This window comes from Chenopodium quinoa, unplaced genomic scaffold (genome assembly GCF_001683475.1).
Source record: "Chenopodium quinoa cultivar QQ74 unplaced genomic scaffold, ASM168347v1, whole genome shotgun sequence".
In the NCBI taxonomy this organism is placed as follows: Eukaryota; Viridiplantae; Streptophyta; class Magnoliopsida; order Caryophyllales; family Amaranthaceae; genus Chenopodium; species Chenopodium quinoa.
The window spans coordinates 123,862-149,158 of NW_018745482.1; positions in this window are offsets into that span (position 1 = coordinate 123,862).

The window sequence follows — 25,297 nt, forward strand, 5'->3', positions numbered from 1 at the left end:
TGAAACTGACTATAGGGAACTTGAAATTCTCAAGCAAAAGGAGAATGAAGGTTTCACTTCTTTCTTCAAAAAATGGAGAGAAACCTCTACTAAGATGATTGAAGTACCAAGCGAGAAAGAGTCTGTGAGGTTGTTCATTAAGAACCTTCAAGAGAAGTACTCCAAGCATCTCAAATACCAGAATAATCTCCATACCTTCAAGGTCGTCTATGACATTGGAATTAATATTAAAGACGACCTGGCTAAGCTGAAAGCTGCTAACAGTAACTCCAACAGTGGCTGGAAAGGAAAGAAGATCGACAATCCTTCTTCTTCCAAAACAACCTACTCAAACAATGTTAGCACCTATAATTTAAGTGAATTCCTTTCTATGAATAACCAAGGACAAAAGAAACCATTTAGGAGGAACTTTACTCCTATAGGTATGAGTTATGACACCGCATTTGACCGACTAAATGAAAAAGGTCTTATAACTCCTATTGGACCATTTGGGGACCCACCAGTTGAGAAGAGGACATCTAACTGGAACCCCAATGCACATTGCAAATATCACCAAGGTAGGGGCCATCTTACTGAAAATTGTTGGAAGCTTAAGGAAGCCATCCAAGATTTAATTGCTAACAACAAACTGCCATTGCCTCCTGCTAGTAAGAAGCCATGCATTGACGATGCACCTCTTTCTCATTCCTTTTCCATCTTTGATGAAGAAAATGAGGTTGATCCCTCATCTCTCATCAAACCTATTGAAGAAATGCATGCTATCGAAGAAGAGGATGAGATCTTTTTCGATGCCATGGATGACTTTCCTGAACCAGCAAGCAAAGAGGATGTACGGATGCTTATATGTTCCATGTGGGAGGGATCAAGCTTGCTATGTGAAGCTCTCGAATTCGCAAAGAAACAATTAGAGGAGCTTCAGAAAAAGTGTGACAAGGTTCCACCCACAAAGAAGAAACCCTTCTCTCTACAAGTAACTGACATACCTAAGAAGTGTAATAAACTTTATACTCCAATTGGGACTTCATACGCTAAAATGTTCAACATGCTCTCCGAGAGTGGAAAGGTCAAACCTCTCGAACCGAGACCATTTGAATCGCTAAAAACGACAGATAGGTTTTACTGTCAATACCATCAATCAGGGGGTCACACTATTGAAAACGTTTTTAAATTTAAAGATTTAATTCAGAAAATGATTGATGATAAAAAGCTAGTCCAAATTCCATAAGAATAAGACATTAGTATCAATGGGGTTTGGGACGGCGATGATGAAGACGTTTATCTTAAGGATATAGAAGAACCTCCACTTTCAGTCATATACCCAATAAGAGATTTTTGGAAGGAAGAGGATTCATCTATAGACGTCCTCACAAGGTCAGGGAGAATGCAACCTCCCGTCTCAACACAACCTATATCGACTACGAAACAAATTCCCATACCCATCTTAGAATACAATGATATTGTCAAACCATTCAAGAAGACCAAGTTTGAGATGAATGTATGGAAGCTTCTAGCAACATCTCGAGAACATAGGTTAGCAGTGATGAATGCCTTGGATAAGATAGGGATAGATTCTAACACCACTCTTGAGGGGTTGGCTAACTTCCTTACGAGTGATCTCCTTAGTCCTATCAACTTGATCACCTTTTCTGACAAGGATTTACCTCCAAAAGGTGACAAACATTATAAGGCACTAAACCTCACAGTAGTTTGCAAGAGGATGAACATCCCTATGACTCTTGTGGACAATGGATCGGCAATTAATGTATGTCCACTCAGAACTACAAGGATGCTAGGCATAAGGGATGAAGACTTAACCCTGTCAACACAAGGAATAAGAGCTTATGACAACACTCGTGGTCAAACTCTTGACAAGATTACCATGAATATAACGGGGGGAACAATAGAACAAGCTACTGTAGGAGTTTATAGGTACTACGCAACGGAAATAACATGAATCATATTCAATCAAGTACCAATCCCAAAATCGCATGCATAACACACAAGACACATAATCATACCTTTGACGCGTGAATTCCACGAAGCTATTTGACAGGCAACTCAGGGAGAGAATAGAGCCCGAAGCGTTGCTCCTCTACTTAGCCCACGAGATTTGAATGAGCCATCCACCAATACTAGATTGGTCTAGTGATTGAGGAAAACCACGATCGCCACCTTTATGGAAAACCGACCACCGCACGAACCACCACCACCACGAGACACCACCGGCGCCAAGGAGGAGGAGAGAGCCGTGTGAGAGAGAGGACTATAAGAGAGGTTGGGTTTTGTGTTTGCTAATTAGGGTTTGATCACACTGATCAGTTAAATGCATACTGTGTTTGCAAACCTAGGCACCTAGTCTATTTATAATCTCATTATAATTAGACTAGGGCACGAAGCCCAAAACTCCTTCTAATCCCAATATGGCCGGCCACCTAGAGCGATGAGGCCCATGACGGGCCTCGTCCTCTAATGCTCGATTTAGCCCCTTTGTGTGACCTTATAGGATCCGCCAATTGGGCTTTGGGATATTTTACTAGTCCAAAGATCGTTAGTACCTCTAGCTATGGCAAAACGACGACCCAAAAGTACGAACTTAATTATCTCCATGATTTGATCCAATTACATATCTAGTAATTGCACACGACGAAGACATAACTCCTTCAATCTCCCACTTGTCTGAGACAAGGGTGCAATATTAAAATTCCTTAAGTCAATACATGTTGAGATCATATTAATCTATAAATCGTTTCTTGAAATCTGAGTTAGAATTACAAAACCAAATTACTGTGTAATGCATTTGAACGCGGCCACGTATTTTCTGAATTCTCCCTCTTCAAGCGGCCATGACACATTTCCTAATTTAATAGGTAGACTCTATCCAATATTGTGGTAACATGACTCCCACTCAACTTTTGAAATAACCGAGAAACACCCTTTATAATCTCTAGTTACGACTAGACGTTTGAGTGTACCACAGTCACAACATCCATTGAATGAAATCATTTGTTCCACTCACGTCAACGGAATCCACTAATATATATAGAAGCTCTATACTTGAACTTCAAAGTAGGTCAATAGATTGATCATGCATCATTCATGCATATCCAAGTGATTGACCGAGAATCACTATGCCCCTATAGCCCATGAAACTGCGCTATCCAATCAATCTTACATGCTAGTTCATTTATTGAAATCATTTATGTCCACTTTAATGATCTTGAACTAGGAACTTTAAATAATATATGAATTTTGTTCACCTGTGGGGTTTCAATTAACCAAGTCATCAACCTGATGAGCCCATCAATTCATAATTATTTTGGACATTTTATTTAATTTCCAAAACCATAATTAAATAAGAGAAATAATAATTTCTATTTTAAACATAATTCTACAAATTGATGCATTTCTCATGTAATATGTTTTCTCAAAACATATACAACTTAAATTACATAACTTGCTTCAATCCTAAGACTTTAATACGACTCTCATATCTTAGTCCATGGAAGGGGTTTAGTGATTTCTCACTCATAATAAAACTTTGCAGAACATGACCTTCCGCTGGTCAATGATCTCATAATTGAGGTGATATCTCATATCCTTTTTGTTTGGATTTGTGATGTGACTCTGGTTTCTTTATTCTTGGGCAAAGATGACCTGTAAGTCACATGACATTCTAATCCGAACTTCCTCTCTAACCACCTTACTATAGTTTAGTACACATATTTTGACATTGAGTATGCAACAGTGCTCTGCTTTGAACTCTTTGAGTATGCAACAGTGCTCTGCTTTGAACTCTTCAAGCTCACTGTCCTTCTCCATCCAGACACAAATATGCATTTAGATCACCATCTAGAATCATCTTGTCTGTTTGGAAAACTTGCATTCGTGTAACCTTTTGACAATATGCTTAAATTACCATTTAACATAATAGCTAGAAGTATTCCTTTATTGCTTCTCAAGTACTCAAGGATCTGTTCTTGGTAATTCTCCGTATGTTTATTCTGTATTTGCTTGAAAATTGTTACATATGTACAAGTCATATGCAACATCTTGCTTTGTACATTTCATGGCACATGTAATGGATCCTTTTGCAGAAGCATAAAGTACGCTATCTATACAACTCGACTCTTTTAGCTTTTGAAGGCATTGAGTCTTACTAAGTGTAATACCATGAAACATGGGAAGACATCCTCTCTTAGAGTCTTGCTTCATGAACTTGTCAAGATCCTTATCAACATAAGTCTCTCGATTCATTCCAATCATCCTTCAAGACTCACTTCATGGATCTTAATTCCCAATATGTACTCAACATCTCCTAAGTCTCTCATATTGAAACAATCTTTCTAATCGCTGCTTGACATATTCAAGCATTGATATATGATTTCATATGAACTGTATGTCAACTACATACTAGACAAAGAAGACCAATTGCTCCCACTAAACTTCTTGTCCCTACAAGATTTCCCTTTTCGTTCTACTAAGGAAATCAAACTGTTTGATTTCCTAATCAAAACGAATGTTCCAACTCCTTAATGCTTACTTCAATCAATAAATGAATTTCTGAAGTTTGCAAAACTTTAAGAAATTTCGGGATTTCAAAACTCTTAGGTTTTATCATATACATGTTCACCATCAAGAACATTTCATGAAGGTGATTTTGATATCCATAACTAGAATAATCCGAGTAGGCTTACCCAACTAATAGGTTTGACCCTATTTGTAAGACTATTATGGACTAACACATCTTTACAAACATGGAGTCCATACTAGATTTCATGGCTTTTAGGCCATCTCTTGAGATGGCACTTATCCAAAGCTTGCTTGTAGGCCATGGATTCTAACCGTTCTAATAAGAAAATTTTAGAATCCACCTTTTCTTAGAATTTCAACAAACTGTTTGTTTTGATCCTAAGTAACCTACGATAGGTATGAGCGACAATAGAATTATTCTCTTCAACTCTTTGAACCCTTTCATTCTAGTAGGACGATAGAAGTCTCGCTAGTTGAATTAGCTTGCTTCAACACATGTTTTATCAAATTAGCTGATTTCATAAGCATTCGTCTCTGATGTAGTATTATGCACATCCATTTGTTGCTCGTCTTAAATCTCATCGAGATCTAACTTTATTCCCACTTGGCACATTATCACGAGCAACAAACACTTTGTTTCTATGCGATTGTAGGAACAATACCTCTTAGTTTTCATGAGAAAACCCATAAAGAACTATTTTTTTGATTTAGGGTGCATTATGTCATCTTTGTAAACATTTTACATTGATTTCATAAACCTTAATCCTGTTTAGAAAAGATAACCTTTTGGAACATTTCCAAATCATAACTCTTATGACATCTCTTCTACTACTTTGGTTAAGTTTCCTGTTTAGTGTATTCGCAATTGTCGTTGTTCTAATGCATATCCTCAAAATGATATTTGTAAATCATTAAATTTTGGATCGAACAATGGCAAGCAAAGTTTGATTCATTCTTCATAAACATACACTTTAATTATAATGTTTCTGGATTGTGAATTAATTCAATAATTCCCTTTAGATGATCATTCCTTTTGAGTTAATAGTTATCACAACAATCATATTGTGGTGTTAAATTGTTTATCTCAAACTGATTTTACATTTCATTTTTGGAATTTTGAACATTTCAATGTTTCCAAGCTTTACTTCATTAAGTAATTATCGATATATTTACTTAAATCGTTAGTAAAAGCAATGAATTAGTTAAATCTCTTTGCTAATTTTGAACTTATTGGTTCACATACATCATATGTATGAGTTCCAAAAGGTCATTTTAGCTTCTTTTACCCTTTCAACTAAAAGGAAACTTAGTCATTTTAACTTTTATCAAGCATGACTTCTAATTCTCAAGTGATTCATAATCATATAAGAATATGAGTCCATCCATAGCTTTGGATGTGCAAATGGTTAATGTGACCTAACCTTACTTGTTATGAGTAAGTGTACTTAGAATAATCTAAATTTTACTTTTGTGATCTACTTATATCAATGCTATAAAACAAAATTAACTCATATCTAGCAAAATGAAAACAATTTATTACCTTGGTCATGGATCAACACTTGTCCAAGCCAAGTAAACCAAATTCAGTATTCAAAACAAGAAAACCGAAATATTGTCCCATCAAAACTGGAAATTGTTCTAGAATCATGATAAACTAATCAAAATTTAAAACTATAAAGCTATTTCTGGTCACTCAAAACTTCTAGTGCACCTTCAAGCTCCATTTCCTTGCTAGTTTCACTTGTTTGCAGTTCCTGCGCAACATTCATAATGTTAAGCACGCAACTTGGTATCTCATACCTAAGTAAAATGTTTATAACATAATACCTGAGGTTGATGCTCCATTCTTCTTGAGGAAGTCATGGTATTTCTGGCAATTACGCTTCCAATGCCCCTTCTTCTTACAGTAAAAGTATTCACTTTCACTTGCAGCCTTGGGCTTTGGAGTCGTCATAGGCTTCTCAGGAGCCTTGGCAACTTTCTTGCCCTTGCTCTTGGCACTAGCCTTTTGCCCCTTCTTCTTGAACCCCTTTCCCTTTTGAATCATAAGAACTTCCTTCTTAGGTTCCTTAGGGATTTGTTTCTCAGCACTAACCAGCATTGCATGCAATTGATTCATAGTCTTTGTAGTGGCAGTCATGTTAAAATTCATGATAAACTGGTTGAAACTTTCTGGTAGTGAATGGAGAATGATGTATGTTGCCAAATCATCACTATATGGGTGCCCCAGTTTCTCCATGCTTTGAATTAGGCCGATCATTTTGAAAACATGATCATGAACTGTGTCTCCCTTCTCCATCCTACAATCCAGAATCTCACGATGGAGCTCATACCTTTCAACTCTAGCTTATTTTTTAAACAAGGCTTTGAGTTCTTGCATGATTGAATAGGCATCCTGATCCTCAAACCGCTTTTGAAGACTAGGCTCCATGGTAGCAATCATTAAGCAAGTGATAGGTATAGCTTTGTTATGAGCTTCCTTGTGCTTCTTGATCTCTGCCGCAGTTGGATTTTCTGGTAGAGGTCCTAGCAATGGGGTGTCAATGATAACCTATTTACCTTCAGATTTCAGAACAAGTCTTAGAATTCTTTCCCAAGTGGAAAAGTTATCCCCTGTCAACCTATCCTTCTCAAGGAATGGTCGAAGGTTGTAAACATTGTTGTCATTGTGATTACGGCTACCCATCTATGTCAAAATAAGGCAAAGTTTGATAATTATGTTTAATTTAAAGCATTCATTTGGTAACTTTAAAACACTTTATTCAATAATTAATTGATCCCAATTGAATTTTAAGTGATTCCAAGATCCTTTATTTGTGCAATAATTGATCGGACTGAGGCCCTACCATCAACCATTACATTTTCAAGGTGAGTAAACTCTTTACTGATTAAAACTCTTGTAACGCTTGGTTGAATAATTAATCATCACATGCTTAATTATTACCCTTAGCTTCAAGGTTCTAAACTCTTTAGGTAACCTTGTTGAGTATAACCAATTAAAAGTGTAAAACGTGATTTACCCCCACTCCCCTAAGATATAATATAACACCCAGCTGAGGCATGACCCATCATAAAATATCAAAGGTTTCATCGGGTTTTTAATTGGAAAAGCTACCTCAATATTACCGGGACCTAGATTTATTATGTTGTGATTATTTAGTGAACTCTAGCGCATCATCAATCAACAAAAATAAAATCTAACATGCATAATCTACTAATGCAATAAATCATGACATAGTATGGCCCCTTAGTCCTAAGAAAACTAGAAATGAAAAAGCTCCCACTTGAATCATCATGGATCTCCATCCACCTTGCTCCTTTGGGCCTTCACTTCATGGGCTTCTTTGGACTAACACTATTTGAATAACTATTCTAATTACATATAATAAAAGTTACAAAAATACTTAACAGTACGCAGACCGTATTTAGATTAAAAAAATACATCACGATGCGCCGATTGTATTTAAGAATCTATGGGCCATACTAGTCTATATATAGCAACATAATCTCATATATTATAAAAGTGCCATATAATAAATGACTCAACATGCTTGTCTAAACTACAACATCGAATGTTCATAATAAAGTCAACGCATTTACTAAAATTCTCATATTTTAATCATAATTAGATAATATCATATATTATTCATGACCGTTTATAAAATATCATATATTTAATTTAGTCATGAGATAGAATCAAATCATATTTTAATCTAGAAAGATAAATCATATTTAATCTTTCATGATTATCCTAACAAATTTAGGAGATTCTATCCTAATTACTAGCCAATCAAATAATTTTAAAATCAATTATATCCTAATCTAATTATGGGATAATCACATTATTTAAATCAATTATTATCCTTTTGGAATATGCTCAGAATATCCTAATTAATCTTATCCAAAATTAACCACTTTAATTAAGATAATTACCAATTTAACAACTTTAAATATGGATAATATCAAATATAACAGCTTTTGAATATTCGATTTTATCCTAAATTAAAAGATTTTATCCAAATAAAACAAAATTTATCTTGTAAAATAAAAGATCATATTTTCAAAATATTTTAACTTATCCAAAATAAAACTGATTTTATCCCAAAATAATTCATAATTATCTTGAAATAATTTTTAAAATAAGATAATTATATTTTTTTTTGAAAAAACCGCAAGCCATCATCGCCGGCCACCGTGGTTGGCTAGCCGAAGCTAGCCACGGTGGCTGGCTGCCATAACAGCAACCACTGCCGCAAGGCAGCACCGGGCATCTGCTCTGGCAACCGTGGCAGCAGCCGTGCAACACTTGCACGTTGCTGCCCACAGCCACCTACGACCGCCTGCCCTCCCTCCCTCTCGGTCTGCCACCTGGTCGGCAGCCGTCGTGGCTGTGCCACCCAGCCGCGATTGCCGACCAAAATAAGATTTTTTTTGTTTTAATTTAATTAAAATAACACTTATCATAATTAAATTAAATCAGTCCATAAGATTAAAATTAAATCACATTCAACTTTAAAATTAGGGTTCTTCATAAAATTAATCCCAATTTAATTCTAACTTTAAAAATTAAATTGATCAACATACATAAAACATTTTTATGCATAAATCAATCCGATTAAAATTATGAATCATAAAATAAATCGAATTAAACCAAAATCAAGCACAAAAATCATATTTTAGGGCTAGGATTTTCGAAAAATTCGAATTTTAGGGTTATGGGGTTCGAAATTTTTGAACAATTAGGGCTAAAATTCGGTCTCTTCATGGCTATTTTGAGCATAATTAAATTACATTTAATCGATTCCAAAAGTTTAATCACATTAAATATAATAATTGAACCATAATTAAATTAATTTCTCCCTCTTAATTCATTATAAAATTAACGTGGACATCAAATAATCGTATTATTATGATCTAGCGCGTTCATGCAAGAGGCTAACTGATACCACTGTAGGAGTTTATAGGTACATGAAACATATTCAATCAAGTACCAATCCCAAAATCGCATGCATAACCACAAGACACATAATCATACCTTTGACTCGTGAATTCCACAAAGCTATTCGACAGGAAAATCAGGGAGAGAATAGAGCCCCAAGCGTTGAGTGATTGAGGAAAACCGCGATCACCACCTTTATGGACAACCGACCACCGCACGAACCACCACCACCACGAGACACCACCGGCGCCAAGGAGCAGGAGAGAGCCGTGTGAGAGAGAAGACTATGAGAGGGGTAGGGTTTTGTGTTTTCTAATTAGGGTTTGATCACACCGATCAGTTAATTGCATACTGTGTTTGCAAACCTAGGCACCTAGTCTATTTATAATCTCATTATAATTAGACTAGGGCACGAAGCCCAAAACTCCTTCTAATCCCCATATGGCCGGCCACCTAGAGTGATAAGGCCCATGATGGGCCTCGTCCTCTAATGCTTGATCTAGCCCCTTTGTGTGACCTTATAGGATCCGTCCAATTAGGCTTTGGGCTATTTTACTAGTCCAAAGAGCGTTAGTACCTCTAGCTGTGGCAAAACGATGACCAAAAGTACGGACTTAATTATCTCCATAATTTGATCCAATTATATATCTAATAATTGCACACGACGAAGACATAACTCCTTCAGCTACTACATTTCAAGTAGTAGATATCAAAGCTTAATTCAATTTACTGTTGGGACGTCCTTGGCTTCATGACCTAAAGGTCGTCCCTTCATCTCTCCACCAACAGGTAAAGGCTATAGTTGGAGGGGTTCCTATTACGATCGATGCTTCACCCATGAGGATTAAATCTATAGAAAATCTGATCATTAATGTGGAGCACGATGAAGACGATAAAGACTTGTGGGGCTTTAATGAAGAGGTCTCCTTAATCGAGGAAGATGAAAGGAACCCTCTCTGCCACGACCCCCACTCCAATATGACAGTTAACGCTATTCTAAAGAAGCAAGGGCATTTTCCTGGAATGACTCTAGTAATGAAGAAAAGAATAGTGAAATTGCTGGAATTACCTGGCCTCCCTAAGTTAGACACTTTTGGACTTGGTTTCGAACTAACTTGAGAAGATCTCAAGCGAGCCCAGGAAAGGTCTAAGGCGCGTAGGAACGCTCGCATCCAAAAGAAAGCAATCCTAATGGATCAGTATCCTCTTACTCTCAATGAACAATTCATAAAAGAAGGAGAGGACTATCCGTGTTACGAATTTGCCGAACCTTTTGTTCTAAATGGCATAAGGAAACCGGGATTTGAAATTTTCCTAGATTGCTATTTTCTAGACGAAATCCCAACTCCTATTGACAAGGAGAAAGCACCCCCATGCTTTGACTTTAATGTCATGGGATTACTATTTGGGCGAGAAAAAGATGTGCTGAAATACATAGAGGATAATTCCTCACTCATCCAAATTCCAAACGGTCCTATAAAGTGAGAACATTGACCCCTCAAAGCTCATCACTCCAGCAGAAGGATCACTACAAGGGTGGCGCAAGACAGTCAAGGTGACCAATCCAAGTGGAAGGAAAATCTCCATAACGACATGGCAAGGACCGATGTTTGAAGAGTCGTCTGAGTCAGAGTCAGAGTCTTTTCCTGTATATTCATCTAAGTCTTCAGTAGTAGCACCCCCCTCTTCTACCTCTCCCCCTAGGATAGTTAGAAATCAAGTCCCTGAGGACATCTCTCTCTTTGATGTAATGATTTCTGAGTTTAATAATATGTCTTCTTCCGCTTACTCCTCGTGCTTTTCTTTAACCCAAGATGACGAGCATTGTTTAACTAACAATGAAAATGACAAAGAAATTATTAAAGCAATAGAAACACTTGAAAAGAAAACACCGATAATTGAGGAAACTGAGACGGTTGATGTCTCAAATGATTCAACCATTAAAAGAGAAGTTAAAATCGGATTAACACTTAATAAACAAGAAAGATCTAATTTAATCAATCTACTTAAAGAATATATCGATGTATTTGCTTGGTCATATGAAGATATGCCAGGTATTAATAGAGAAATAGCTCAACACACTATACCGCTAATTCCAGGAATGAAACCTGTAAAACAAAAGTTCCGTTGAATAAAACCCGATGTAGCTCTTAAAATAAAAGAAGAAGTACAAAAACAAACAACTGCAGGTTTTATTAGTGTATCCAAATACCCCGAATGGGTGGCCAATGGTCGTCCCAGTTCCGAAAAAGGATGGAAGGGTAAGAATGTGTGTCGACTATCGAGACCTAAATAAGGCAAGTCCAAAAGACGACTTCCCTTTACCACACATTGATATTTTGGTAGATAATACAGAGAATCATGCACTTCTTTCGTTCATGGACGGATACGCGGGGTACAATCAAATTCTCATGGCCAAAGAAGACATGGAGAAAACAACCTTCATAACACCATGGGGTTCTTAGTACTACACGGTAATTCCATTCGGGTTGAAAAACGCGGGTGCTACTTACCAACGAGCAGTGACTGCCTTGCTCCATGACATGATGCACAAAGAAGTTGAAGTATATGTGGACGACATGATTGTGAAGTCAAAAGATCGCCCAGGCCATCAAGTAGCCTTGAGAAAATTCTTTGAAAGGATAAGGAAATACAACATGAGGTTGAACCCATCCAAGTGTGCCTTTTGAGTCACCTCAGGCAAGCTTTTGGGTTACGCCATAAGCTCTAGAGGAATAGAGATAGACCCAACCAAGATCAAGGCAATCCTGTCAATGCCACCGCCCAAAACTGAGAAGCAAATTCGAGGGTTTATTGGCCAGTAGCAATATATAAGTAGGTTCATATCAAAATTGACAACCATATGTGAACCAATATTCAAGAAGCTTAAAAATATTGTACCAATAATATGGGACGATGAGTGTCAAAAAGCCTTTGTAAAGATTAAAGCCTATCTCGCAAAACCTCCCGTATTAGCACCAACACTTCCAAGAATACCTCTTAGGTTGTACCTAAAAGTCACCAAAGAAACAATGGGAGCCATGCTTGCACAAGAAATAGAAGGTAAAGAAAATGCAATCTACTATCTAAGTAAAAAGATGCTCGAGTATGAAGTACGCTATACACCACTTGAGAAATTGTGCCTCACATTGGTGTGGGCCACAACTAAGTTAAGACATTACATGCTCGTGCACATAGTCTTTTTAGTTCCCGAATGGATCCACTCAAGTATTTATTCGAGAAATCTACACTCAATGGACGCATATCAAGATGGATAGTCAACTTATCCCAGTTCGATGTAAGATTCATGCCTCAAAAAGCTATCAAAGGATCTGTGGTCTCGGATTTTCTAGCGGACTTTCTAATAGAAGATCCAACGCCAATACATGACAACGAATTTCTAGACGAAGACTTGATGGTCACAGAAGATGATACTTGGACCCTATACTTCAATGGAGCCTCAAACCAAAAAGGATGTGGCGTTGGAGTATTACTAGTATCACCAAAAGAAGAGCATGTTCCAATCTCCATAAAGCTAGATTTTGTCGTTACCAACAACGCCGCTGAATATGAAGCATGTGTGGTAGGCCTTGAAACAGCTTTGGCATTGGAAGTGTAGAAATTACGAATATTCGGGGACTCTTCATTGATCATCAACCAGATTTCTAAAAGATGGAAAGTGAGGAGCGAAAGTCTAGCCCCTTACCAAACTTATCTGGAAACTCTCACTAATCAGTTAGAAAAGGTAGAATACACGTATCTACCTAGAAAGGAAAATCAATTTGCTGATGCCTTAGCAAGACTAGCCTCAATGGTTAGGATTCCTATGGAAATCGAGCAAATGCCTCTAACTATAGAAAAAAGGCATAAACCGGCTTATATTCAAGCTATAGAAGATGATGAAGTGATCCAGGATGAAGAAGAAGAAGAAGAAGAAGAAGAAGAAGAAGAAGAAGAAGAAGAAGAAGAAGAAGAAGAAGAAGAAGAAGAAGAAGAAGAAGAAGATGATGATGAAGACGAAGAAGAAGAAGAAGAAGAAGATGATGACGAAGAAGAAGAAGAAGAAGAAGAAGAAGAAGATGATGACGAAGAAGAAGAAGAAGAAGAAGAAGAAGAAGAAGAAGAAGAAAGAAGAAGAAGAAGAAGAAGAAGAAGAAGAAGAAGAAGAAGAAGAAGAAGAAAAGAAGAAGAAGAAGAAGAAGAAGAAGAAGAAGAAGAAGAAGAAGAAGAAGAAGAACCATGGTTTACGGATATACTTAATTATGTCACCAAAGGAGAATACCCTCCTCATGCTGACAAAAGAGCAAAACGAGCATTAAGACTCTTGGCTTCCCAATACATACTCATAGACAACGAGTTGCATAAAAGGGTACCTAAGGGTCGAGCTCCCTTATGTGTAGGAAAAAAGGATGCTCAAAGAGCAATGAGGATAGTCCACGAAGGCATTTGTGGAACTCATGTAAATGGAAAAATGCTAGTCCAAAAGATAATGCGAGAAGGATACTATTGGACTACCATGAATAGGGATTGTCATCAATATGTAAAAAGATGCCCTAAGTGCCAAATTTATGCCAATTTACAACATGTTCCTCCATCTCTACTCTACACCTACACTTCACCATAGCCATTCTCTACATGGGGAATTGACATTATTGGTAAAATCACTCCCCCAGGAACAGGAGGTCATGAATACATCCTAGTAGTAATTGATTACTTCACAAAGTGGGTCGAAGCACAATCATATGTTAAACTCACTTCAAAACATGTAGCACTCTTTATTGAAATAAATATTATTTGTCGATATGTAGTCCCACATAAAATGATAAGTGACAATGGAACTCACTTTCAAGCTGAGTGTGAAGAATTGTTACAAAAATATGGCATTCAACACCATCATTCTTCTCCTTATAGACCTCAAGCAAACGGAGCAGTTGAAGCGGCTAATAAAAATCTAAAGACTATCATTGAGAAAATGATAGAAAATTACAAGGGTTGGCCTGACAAACTTCATTTCGTATTGTGGGGTTATCGCACGTCAATTCGCACATCAACAGGAAATACGCCATTCTCCTTGGTTTATGGAATGGATGTCGTACAACCGGTAGAGCTAGAGATACCATCTCTAAGCATTGCAATAGAAAGCAAACTCGATGAAGTTGAATGGACTAGGGCAAGATATGAGGAGCTAATTCTACTTGATGAAAAACAACTAGAAGCTTTACATCATACTCAATGCTATCAAACTCGTATGGCTAGGTATTTTAATAAGAAGGTCAAGACAAGAAACATCAAAGCCGGAGACTTGGTGTTAAAAGCATTAAGGAAGAATGTTTTAGATCCAAGGGGAAAATTTACGCCTAATTGGTCTGGACCCTATATTGTCTAAACAATCCTATCAGGAGGTGCAGCAAAATTAACTAATATGGATGGCAATGAGTTCTCGAACATGACAAATCTTGACCAACTTAAAAAGTACTACCCATATAATTACTTGAGTAGGATACTTAAGAGAGCTACGTTTGGCCTGATTCCTTAAGAAAGGATACGTAGGCAACCCTTTACGGGTGAAGACGTGTTGACTCTCATGGCCTCCATCTCTCGGAGATAAGCATCTCCTTGGAAATCTTGTTGTTGTTGTTGTCGTTGTTGTCTTCTTTCTCTTCTTCTTCGTTGAGCATCATCATAAAAATTCTCATGTTGTTGTTGTAGTGGCGGTTGTTGTTGCTCTTCATCATATTCTTCTCATCCTCCTTCCTCCTCTTCCTCATCATTATCATCACCCCCATCAATCTCATCATCCTCCTCCATCTCATTATCAATCCTCCTATTGTCCCTAGGGACCATCCAAATGTTCCTAGCCTCACGAAGGATGGAGGTGGCGGCCGGGTTAGGGAGTAGGAAATGGTGGGTATTTCTCACTAGCCAAGAGTAAGTATCGGTTCTCCTAGTGCTAGTTATGAAACGCAAAGTGTTAACTTGCTTCAAACTAATCCACACGTCTTCACTCCTTCCAACCGGAGTGCAAGACTTCAAGAACCCCTCTTGCTTGAAATACGACACAAGACGTGTCACCATGCCCCCACAATGAATTTCCCCCGTTTTGACCCCATGCATTATATCCTTACAACAATTCATGAAGATATAGCCAAAATTAATCCTTGACCCTAACTCTGGCTTGGTAGCCATCCATAACACCATAATCTCCTCCCGAGATAACTTCCCCAAATCTTGCTTATTAAAGACCGAATACCCAAGAATTCTATGAAGGATCCTAAGGGCCGGATGGATAATCTCACTAGCAAGGGACTTCTTCGAATCAAACTCCCTCCTGTTGGCTATGGTTTTCCACCAAGAAACCTCGTTATACTCAGTTTGGACTAGGGAGATAAAGGGCTCGAAGATATCACCATTAGGGTTGAAACCAAGGGCTACATTGAACTCGGCTAGGTTCATGGTGTGTTTGACATTGAAGAGTTGGAAGGAAATAATAAAGTCGGTTTCCCCCACCTTATTGAACTGAAATGTGGAGAAAAACTCAATGGAAGGCTCCAAATAGGTTCTAGGGGCCGACTTTAGAAACTCACCCAAGCTTAGGTTATTTAGAAGGATGTCAAGGTCATTTTCAATTCCTAGCTTGGCCATGTCCTCACGAAAGTAATGGCGGGAGGGTCTAAACATCCGGTCTTTCATTTTGTTATTGATGGGGGTTTGTTTAGACTGGTTCCAAAACTTGAGAGGGGGGAGAGGAGGAGGAGGAGCATCATCTTGAGTTGTGGAATGCGGTTGGGGTTGAGAGTTTGAGGATTGGCCTTGAGAAGATTGGTCGGGGGATTGGTTTGACCGCTTCTTGCTACTTTTCACTCTTCTAATCAAATCCATTTTGACAAAATTCACACAATTCACAAGAAAAACACAAACTCCCTCAAACAAAACAACTACCACCAAAATTACTCACAACCCTCCTTACAAATCCAACCAAACCACCACAAACTACAAGGTACCTGTTCCAATCAACATAGCAACCAAAATCCAACAACAAACAACAATATAAACAATCAATCATCAATATAATCATGAATCAACAAGAAAAACTAACAATCACCCAAATATACCAAATTTCCCATAAATCAACCATAAAAAACAAAAATCATGCTCAAAATCAAGGTAAACAAACCAATATAAAGAAATCAATTGAAATTGATAAAAATATTACAAAGGTTAGAAGTATACCAAGATTGGAGACTCAAATTAAACTCAAAGCACTTCAAAGACCCGAAATTTCCCAAAAAAGCACGAGAAAGAAGAGTAGGAGTGTTGAAAATGGAGGAATATGGAAGAATTTGTGAAACATTTGGGCAAAAGTTGAAGAAATAAGTAAGAAATTGATGTTTTGGGGTTAGGGTTTGAGAGGAGGTAAAGAGAGAAAGGGGGAAAAATAAGGAGAAGAAGAGAAAATAAGAGAAGAGAGAGAGAGAAGAGGGGCGCGCTTGGGTAATAAACCCAGATTGTCGCGCCCTCTCCCGATACTGCCGCGCCCACGGCAAATCTCCCGCGCCCGCAGAGAGACCGCGGGGCAAACGCGGGGAGCTCTTGGAAATTTAGGGATTTTTATACCTGACGGGGGGCCGCGCCCTCTCCAAATCATTCGCGCCCTCTCCAAAAATGAGTCCAAATGAGCTTGAATTTAGGCCGCGCCCTCTCCAAAACCGCGGGAAGTCCTTGGAATGGATTTCCAAATGAGCTTGAATTTAGGCCGCGCCCTCTCCAAAACCTCCCGCGCCCGCGGAGAGATCGCGGGGCAACCGCGGGAAGTCCCTGGAATGGAATTCAATTTTGCTTGATATGAAGGTCGCGCCCTCTCCAAATCTTCCGAGGCCTCTCAAAAATTTCCCGCGGCCGCGGAGTGACCGTGGGGCAACCGCGGGAAGTCCCTGGAATGATATGCTTCAAAAAGGTGAAGAGGCCCCCGAGGTCTCTCCAAGCCCTCGGGGAGCCCTCTCCCCTGCACTCTAAACTCTTCATCAAACCCCTTCTTTCCAACAAGTGATGATAATAGGCGACCTACAAAACAAACACAAAACCCACTCAAAATAAAATCAAAAACCAATCAAGGAAAAATAAAAGAAAAGAAAAGAAAGTGAAATGAGATGAGAATCCGGGTTGCCTCCCGTAAGCGCTTTTGGTTAACGACGTTAGCTCGATGTGCACCACCATCTCAAGGTGGCCTAAAAAGAATCATTTTGTGAACAAGTCCAACAAACACTCCATCATAGTACTTCTTGAGCCGATGACCATTAACCTTAAATGAAGATGAGGAGTTCAAAGGAGAAATCTCCACGGCACCATTATCAGAAACATCTTTCACCAAGAATGGTCCACCGAGTACAATGAAGATTTCTTGCTTGAAGAGTCTCTCTCCCCATCTTGCCAATATCTATAGTACGTCACCACGTCCTCAATAATGTCCACCACTTCTTCTTGGGTCTTGTTCATGATAGGACCCCCGGCCCCCCCCATCAAGGCATGACTTGCCTTGGGGACTTAACCGCCATAGAAGATTTGGACCACTTGGTATGTTGGGATTCCGTGATGAGGGCACTCCCTTTGATACTCTTTGTATCCCTCCCATGCTTCATAAAGGCTTTCATTTGGCCTTTTCTTAAACCCTTGAATCAAGGCTCTTGCCTCCGCCATCTTCTTTTGAGGGTAGAAGCGAGACAAAAAGGCCTTTGTAACATCATCCCATGTTCTCAAGGAATTGGGCTTCACCTCTTTATCTAGCCACTCTAAGGATCTTCCTATGAGAGAGAAGGGGAACAACTTGAGGCGTATGAACTCTTGAGAAACTCCGTTGACTTTGATGGTGTTGCAATATTTTTCAAATTCTTTAAGATGGTTCAACGGGCTCTCATTCTTAGCCCCACTATATTGCCTCCTCTCAATTAAGGTGATCATGGCTGGCCGAATTTCGAAATCATTCTCCGGTGTTGTAGGCGGAGCTATACCGCTCTCAAACCTATAAGCACCGGGTATTCCTAGCTCCTTCAAGGCCACTCTCGGATTTTCTCCCATGCCTTGCTCTTCTTCAATCTCTTCTTCACTTGAAGAACTATACCCCAAGGATCGATTAGCTATTCTTCTCCTTGAGAGAGTCCTTTCGATTTCTGGGGCAAAAGGCACAATGGATCGGTCACGACCTCTATGCATGCAAAACTTCAAAGAAAATATTAGTAGCACGGCTACAAGTGTAGCCTAAAGAAACAAAATCTTTTTGTATTTTTTTTTTTCAATTAAAATGAAGTAGACTCAACAACAAAAGCTAAGCACCAATAGCATTCCCCGGCAACGGCGCCATTTTGACGAGAGGAAAATGTATGTCGTTATCTACCCTTCCCCCAAGTCAAACTAAATTTGTAAACACCTAACCAACCTTATATGAATATAGGGCAAGTTAAGGGTCGATCCCTAGGGAATGCAATGATGGAAACTAGAGTCTAAGTCAAGCTACCTCGAAGATGGAGTTTAGATTATGGTTGGCACTATGGTAAACTAAAACAAGTCTAATCAAGGAAATCAAAGGTCTAGACACTAAGGATATGGGTTCCACATGCAAGTTCAATGATAATGCTAGTTTAGAGCTCAATCAATTAATTCAAGTATTGCAATGGACAAACAATAGTAGCAATTAAGAGAGTTCAAATGCTATCTCCTATAGGCCAATCTAGGTGTCACTATGAAAGGCAAATCAAGAAGAATCACAAGCAAACCCAATCAATTAGAGCAACTTTCAAATCAATTGTTCATGTCATTAAGAGTTGCAATGCAATCTAGATTAATCTTATAGGTTGATCACTCCTAGTCTAATCAATCACATGCAAAACTATGTCAACCAATTTAATTGCAACAAATCAATCAATCAAAGAGCATCAACTAGAAATTTTATTAATCAAACATGCTTCCCCCTTTCCCTAGCAACTAATCTACTCACTAATCATGGTGAAATTCAAGAACAAATAACTAGAAATTGCATTAATCATCATTCTATATCAAAATCTAAGAGAAATCAAAATATTCAACAATATCAAATTCAAATCCAAAGGAAAACAAGCAACAAGCATAAATCAAATAGCAAGTAAGTAAGAGATGAAAGAAGGAAAAGATTCTCACTAATATTGATGATTGAAAATGAAGAAATCCAAACTTGATTGATCAAGTGTTGAGTTACAAATCAAAAACCAAGAACTTCTCTCTAAATTCTCTCTCTAAAACTAAGCTAATGAAATATTATCAAAAAGTTCGTTTCAAAAAGGAATTACAATTCTATTTATAAGTAAGAAGAAACCGGTAAATCCCGCGACCTCTCTCAATGAATCCGCGGCTGCGAAGAAATGGGTACAGAACCCTCCGCGGGCTTTCAGGGCAACACCCGCGCCCGTGGCAAGATAAACCCGCACCCGCGGCCAACGATGTCGCGTCCGCGGCTAATCCCCTGCTCCCAAAACTCAATCAGGGGGCCGCGGTCTCTCTGAGATGGAGCGCCCTCTCCAGATTTCCCGCGCCCGCAGAGAGCCCGCGGGGCAACCGCTGGAAGCTCCTGCCAAAATCTTGCAATTTGCTCTTCTTGAGCCCGCGCCCGCGGCTCCACTTACCCGCGCCTGCGGCCTGCTGGAAATACCTTGGAGACCTCTCCGAGGCCTCTCCAAGGCCTCTCTAACCCCTCTCTAGCCAAATGCTTCTTCCTTACTTGGTCATTAAGGTCCCAACTTGATTCATTTGCAAAGGTGATTCTCCAAATACCTACACAAGCAAACAAAGAAAGGAAATAAAAGGGAAAAAGAGCCAAATAAAAGGAAAACACGAGAAAAACACGAGAACCATAAAGAAAAGAGGAGAAAGAGAAACTAAAGGAAAAAGGACCAAAAATAAGAGAAGAAAGCATGAAAAGGGAAAGAAATAACCCTAAAAGACTACCCTATGAGTGCCATAAATGACACTCATCATCCATGAACAACTCTAACAGTAGGTGATTGATCCGATGAAAGATTGTCTCACTTATCTTAAAGCGCCTAAACATTGGCTCATCGCAAAGGCACCGAAAAAATGGTTCATAAGCAGTAAAATGCGCCAACGTACTGGTACCGCGGAAATTTCAACAAATATCACGGCAGCAAAGTTCAAGCGATCTTTAAGGATCGACAAGAGTTGGTCTTCGGTAATCTTCTTTGGAATATTATCACAACAACTGAGGATGGCTTCAAGTGAATTCATCTACGATAGCGTTCCCTAGGATGTGGAAGGATGTCAGAAAATAAGAGATGTAGCAGCATTGATCGACGGCGTTCCCTAGCTTGCGGAGGGTTTCACAAACAACTGAGGATGGCTTCAAGCGGAGTTATCTTCGACAGAGTTCCCTAGGATGTGGAAGGTTGTCAGAAAATAGGACATGATTTCAAGGGAAGTTATCTTTGACAGCGTTCCCTAGGATGTGGAAGGTTGTCAAAAGCAAGAGGTTGCTTCAATTGGAGTTATCTTTGATTGTGTTCCCTAGCTTGCGAAATATGGTCACAAAGCGGTAAAAGATCGTTTCAAGCGGAGCAATCTATCGTTTCCGTGCTATTTTTTCTATAAATAGGGGTCGTATCTCCCCGTTTTTAATCATTCACAATCATCATCTCTCTCTTTCTCACTAAAAGCTAGAAGCTCATTCTTTCTCCTCTCTATTCTTTTTCTAAACCTTCTCTCTTACAAAATTCCTTACTCATTAGCTCTATAAACACCTAGCCAAGTTCGAAGTTGCCTTCGCCCTAGACGTGAAAGGTTTAATATTTCTGAGGGTTTGGTCCCAAATCCCTATTTCAATTATTTGATTTAATTGTGTGTTTTAATATTTTCTTTGAAGTTACTAACATATGTATTTTGTTATTAGAAAGAGATACAAGGCATCGAAGTAAGTAATTTAATTGTTTTATTGATCTTTTGATATAAAAATCATGCTTAGATTATTTTGTTGATTCCTAGTATCATGTTAGGATGTTTTATTGCTTCCTAGTATCATGTTTTTGGTTAATTAATATTTATAATATCAAGTATGATTATTTTGATGCTTCCTATTTCTTTCCTATTATCATGTTAGTATCATGTTAGGATTAAAGCTTTAATCTTTAATGTTTAGTGACATTCTAGGATTTGTTATTAATCTTGTTAGTAGCATGCCTAGGATAGATCTTGCTATTAATATTATGATTTAATATGATTATGATGGTTATTATTATGATTATTGTCATGATTTATGATTATAATTGTTATTTTGATTGTTAATATCATGTTGCTTGATGATTATTATTGCTATTACTTGATCACACCTTTTATGCATGTTTAAAGGGAATTTATACTTGTTATCACGCTTAATAAGAAAATTAATAACCTTGTTTAGGGTTAATATGATTATAATTCAAGTGATCGCCAATAATAGTTTTGTTTGTGCATTAATACTCAACCAACATAGATTAAACAGGTTTAGGGTAAACCTATTTATTGCATTTTAATCAGAAAGCGCACATGAATACAAGAAGAATAAAGTAGAGGCCTATAATTATTAGGGCACGTTTAATCTCTTTTAGGTTGGATTGTTACCTTCATCCGAGAACTTCCAGTCATGGTTCCAGACCTATTGGAGTTAACGATCTCCTGGATTTTTAAGGGGTGTAACCTTCATCCTGTGAACGGTTTACTAGTTTGTAAAACTTGTTGGCGACTCTTTTACTCTAGCTTCCTTCCCTTTGGAAGCCACCACGCTTAAGTGTATGATCACAGTGGGGCTCAAGTGTGGGATATCTTGAAATATTCCTTACAGAACTAATCAAATTTTGACAAAGGAATAGGGAGAAAAATAATCACCTAAATCACTAACTAAGGTAGATAGGGAAGTAGGGTCGATCTCCACAGGGAAACTAGTCTTTTTACTCCTAATTTATTATTATAATCTAAACTATTTAAGTAACCAATATTTAAAATTGAATATGAAACTAAACTAAAAAGAGTAGGAATAGGGAGAAAATAATATATAAAGGATCTAGGGCATAGGTTCACCAATAAATAATACTCCGGGGTAAATTAGGGTAATCAATCATTGACATTGCATAGATAACAAGATTAACAGGCTCTCGCAATTTACTAATCAACATAGATCTAACAGGCTCTCGCAATTTACTAGATCTAAGTTCTTATTGAAAATAGCCTTTAATATCAAATTAACATCTGCTCGATTCATCAATTTAATATTGCTATACTTTTACAAGCCGCAATTGTAAAACATTAAAACAATCCAATAAGAAATTATCATGCAATACCAACAATCAATAATAGTCAATCATCAATGCATCAATTAACCAGATTGTAAAGGGCTCACGCTACTTATTACAATCACACACTTAATTTACCGGTATTAAATCTCACCTCTCGAATCTCGACTTAACCATTTATAAATTAATTTGCCTATTGAAACTAGACCTAAACATTAATTCTCATCTCTCGATTCTTGAATCAATATTGTCAAACTCATGCATAAAAGATAGGCCTAATCTAGTCACAGAGCATTAAATCAATCAATAGGAAATTAATCTAGCATTGATAATCAACAACAATAATTTACCCCTTCATATTATTTATTAGATCCCCATAAACCCTAGAAATTAAACTACTCACACATATTTAAATATAAACTAAACAAAGCAATAAAATAAATCATGATCAAAGGAATAAAGTAAATAACTAAGATTAAGGGAAGAGAAATCGTTACCAAAATAAATCTGGAATTAATCAAAGAAATAATAACAAAGGTTTAGAGAGAGAGTTTAGAGAGAGAGAAAGTCTAAGAGAAAGATTAAGAGAAGAAGAATTAGTACTAAAATCGTATTACGGAGGAGTATTTACACTCAGTACAAAAATCCTAAACTAAAACAAATTAAAACGACGCTAATCGTCTCCTAAATATACACGCGCCCGATCGGGTGAGGCACCGCCCGATCGGGCACGCCTTTATGACTCTAATACTAATCTTGCGCCCGGCCGGGCGCGCCTCTGGGCGCCAACCTTTTTGGCCGGGCGTATCATTTGGGCCACTATTTGGACTTCGATTGGGCTCCAATTCTTCTGGCCAATCTGGGTTTCCTTTTTGGGTCTTGAATACTCGGCCCAAATGCCCCGGTGTCACCTATACCGAGCCCTTAATCGCCGGTTCGATGTCTCTAACCAGCCCTGGGCTATAAACTCTGGTCGTGTTTCTCCAATGCTCGTGATTGCTCCAAAATAACTCGGGAAAATACTCCAAAAGCATAAATCCCTGCAAAAGTCAACCAAATCTACGAAAACACTGGAAAACACCAATTAGTAATAAAAGTGGCTCTAAAGAGCCAAAAACTTTACTAATTACGACCAAGGGACGGGGGTAAAATACTATATAAAACGGACACATCACAGACACTCACGCACAATTTCAAGTAGCCCTTAATTTCAAGTAACCCCTAATTTCAGGTAACTCATAATTTCAATTAACCCATATTATAAGTAACCCCTATTTTTAAGTCGTAACCCCTAATTTCAAGTAACCCATATTTTAAGTAACCCCTAATTATTTGCATTATTGTTACGTTAGCTCTCATAATGTGGCCTATTTGATGTATTTGAAAACCAAACTTGGAATAGACTAGCTAGTTTAAAATTTGGCTCAAAAGTGTAGGATTAGGTCCATGTAATCTATGTTTACTGAACCAAATATTACTCCCCAAGTATTTTGTACCCTACCAAGGCATGTACAAGTCGGTTGCTATTTTTTCTAATGGTATTGTAGGTGGAACCAAAACTGTGATTGGGAGATAAGCTCGATTACTGCTGATAATGACTGAAAAAAATTGTGGAACATGTGATGCAGCTTTATACGGAGGCTACAGATGGATTTACCATTGAGAGCAAAGAGAGTGTTGTAAAAACAAAGAAATAGGGTTTGAAGATTCTTCAACTGTTTTACATGTAGAATATCTTTTTTTTCCCTTGGGATTTATGATCTTCAATTTCACCATTTTCAACAATTGCAAGAATAATGTAGAGAATTTAGAGGAGAGAGATTAAAATGCAGGAGAAGATGGAATTAAAGCAAATTGCAGGAGGAGAGAGAACATAGAAAAACGATTAAAATTTTTAAAAAAAAGTTAAGGAAAACAATTGAAATTCTAAAAATAACAGGGTATCTAATTGTTGGGGTTTAGTGAGTCCGACTCACCGCGGAAACAAACCCCGACCCAAGGAACCACTCGCAATAATTAAAATCATAAAGCATAAATAAATAATCGCTAAGAAAAGATAACAAATCTTACCCTCGAAGCGAGCTTCGCCCAAAAACCGGGGCTCTTACTTGAAAGCTACGAGCACGTCAAGCGCCGCGACTCCAACGGTATCCACCCACAAAAAGGCGAACACGACTTTAAGGTCTACTACCTGGGGGTTAGCGAGGTCCGACCAAAACCCGAGTGTTATATGAGTTTAAGAGTTTTTACAATATTATGGAATGCTCTTTTTAACTCCACTCAAGCATCATTTCCAATGCCCAAAGTTGGGTATTTATAGGGAATGATGGAGTATGAAAATCTCTCCCATCAATGTGGGACAATGAGATTTTCTCATTTTATTTTAAAGCTAAAATAAAATTATTAAGAAAACTAGTAATAAATCAACAAGTGTCAAGCATACATGAGAGAGTAGGTGAGGACCACTTGGAGATGGGGACCAAACTTGCTCCCCACTCTCTCCCTCACCATGTGCCACATGGCAATC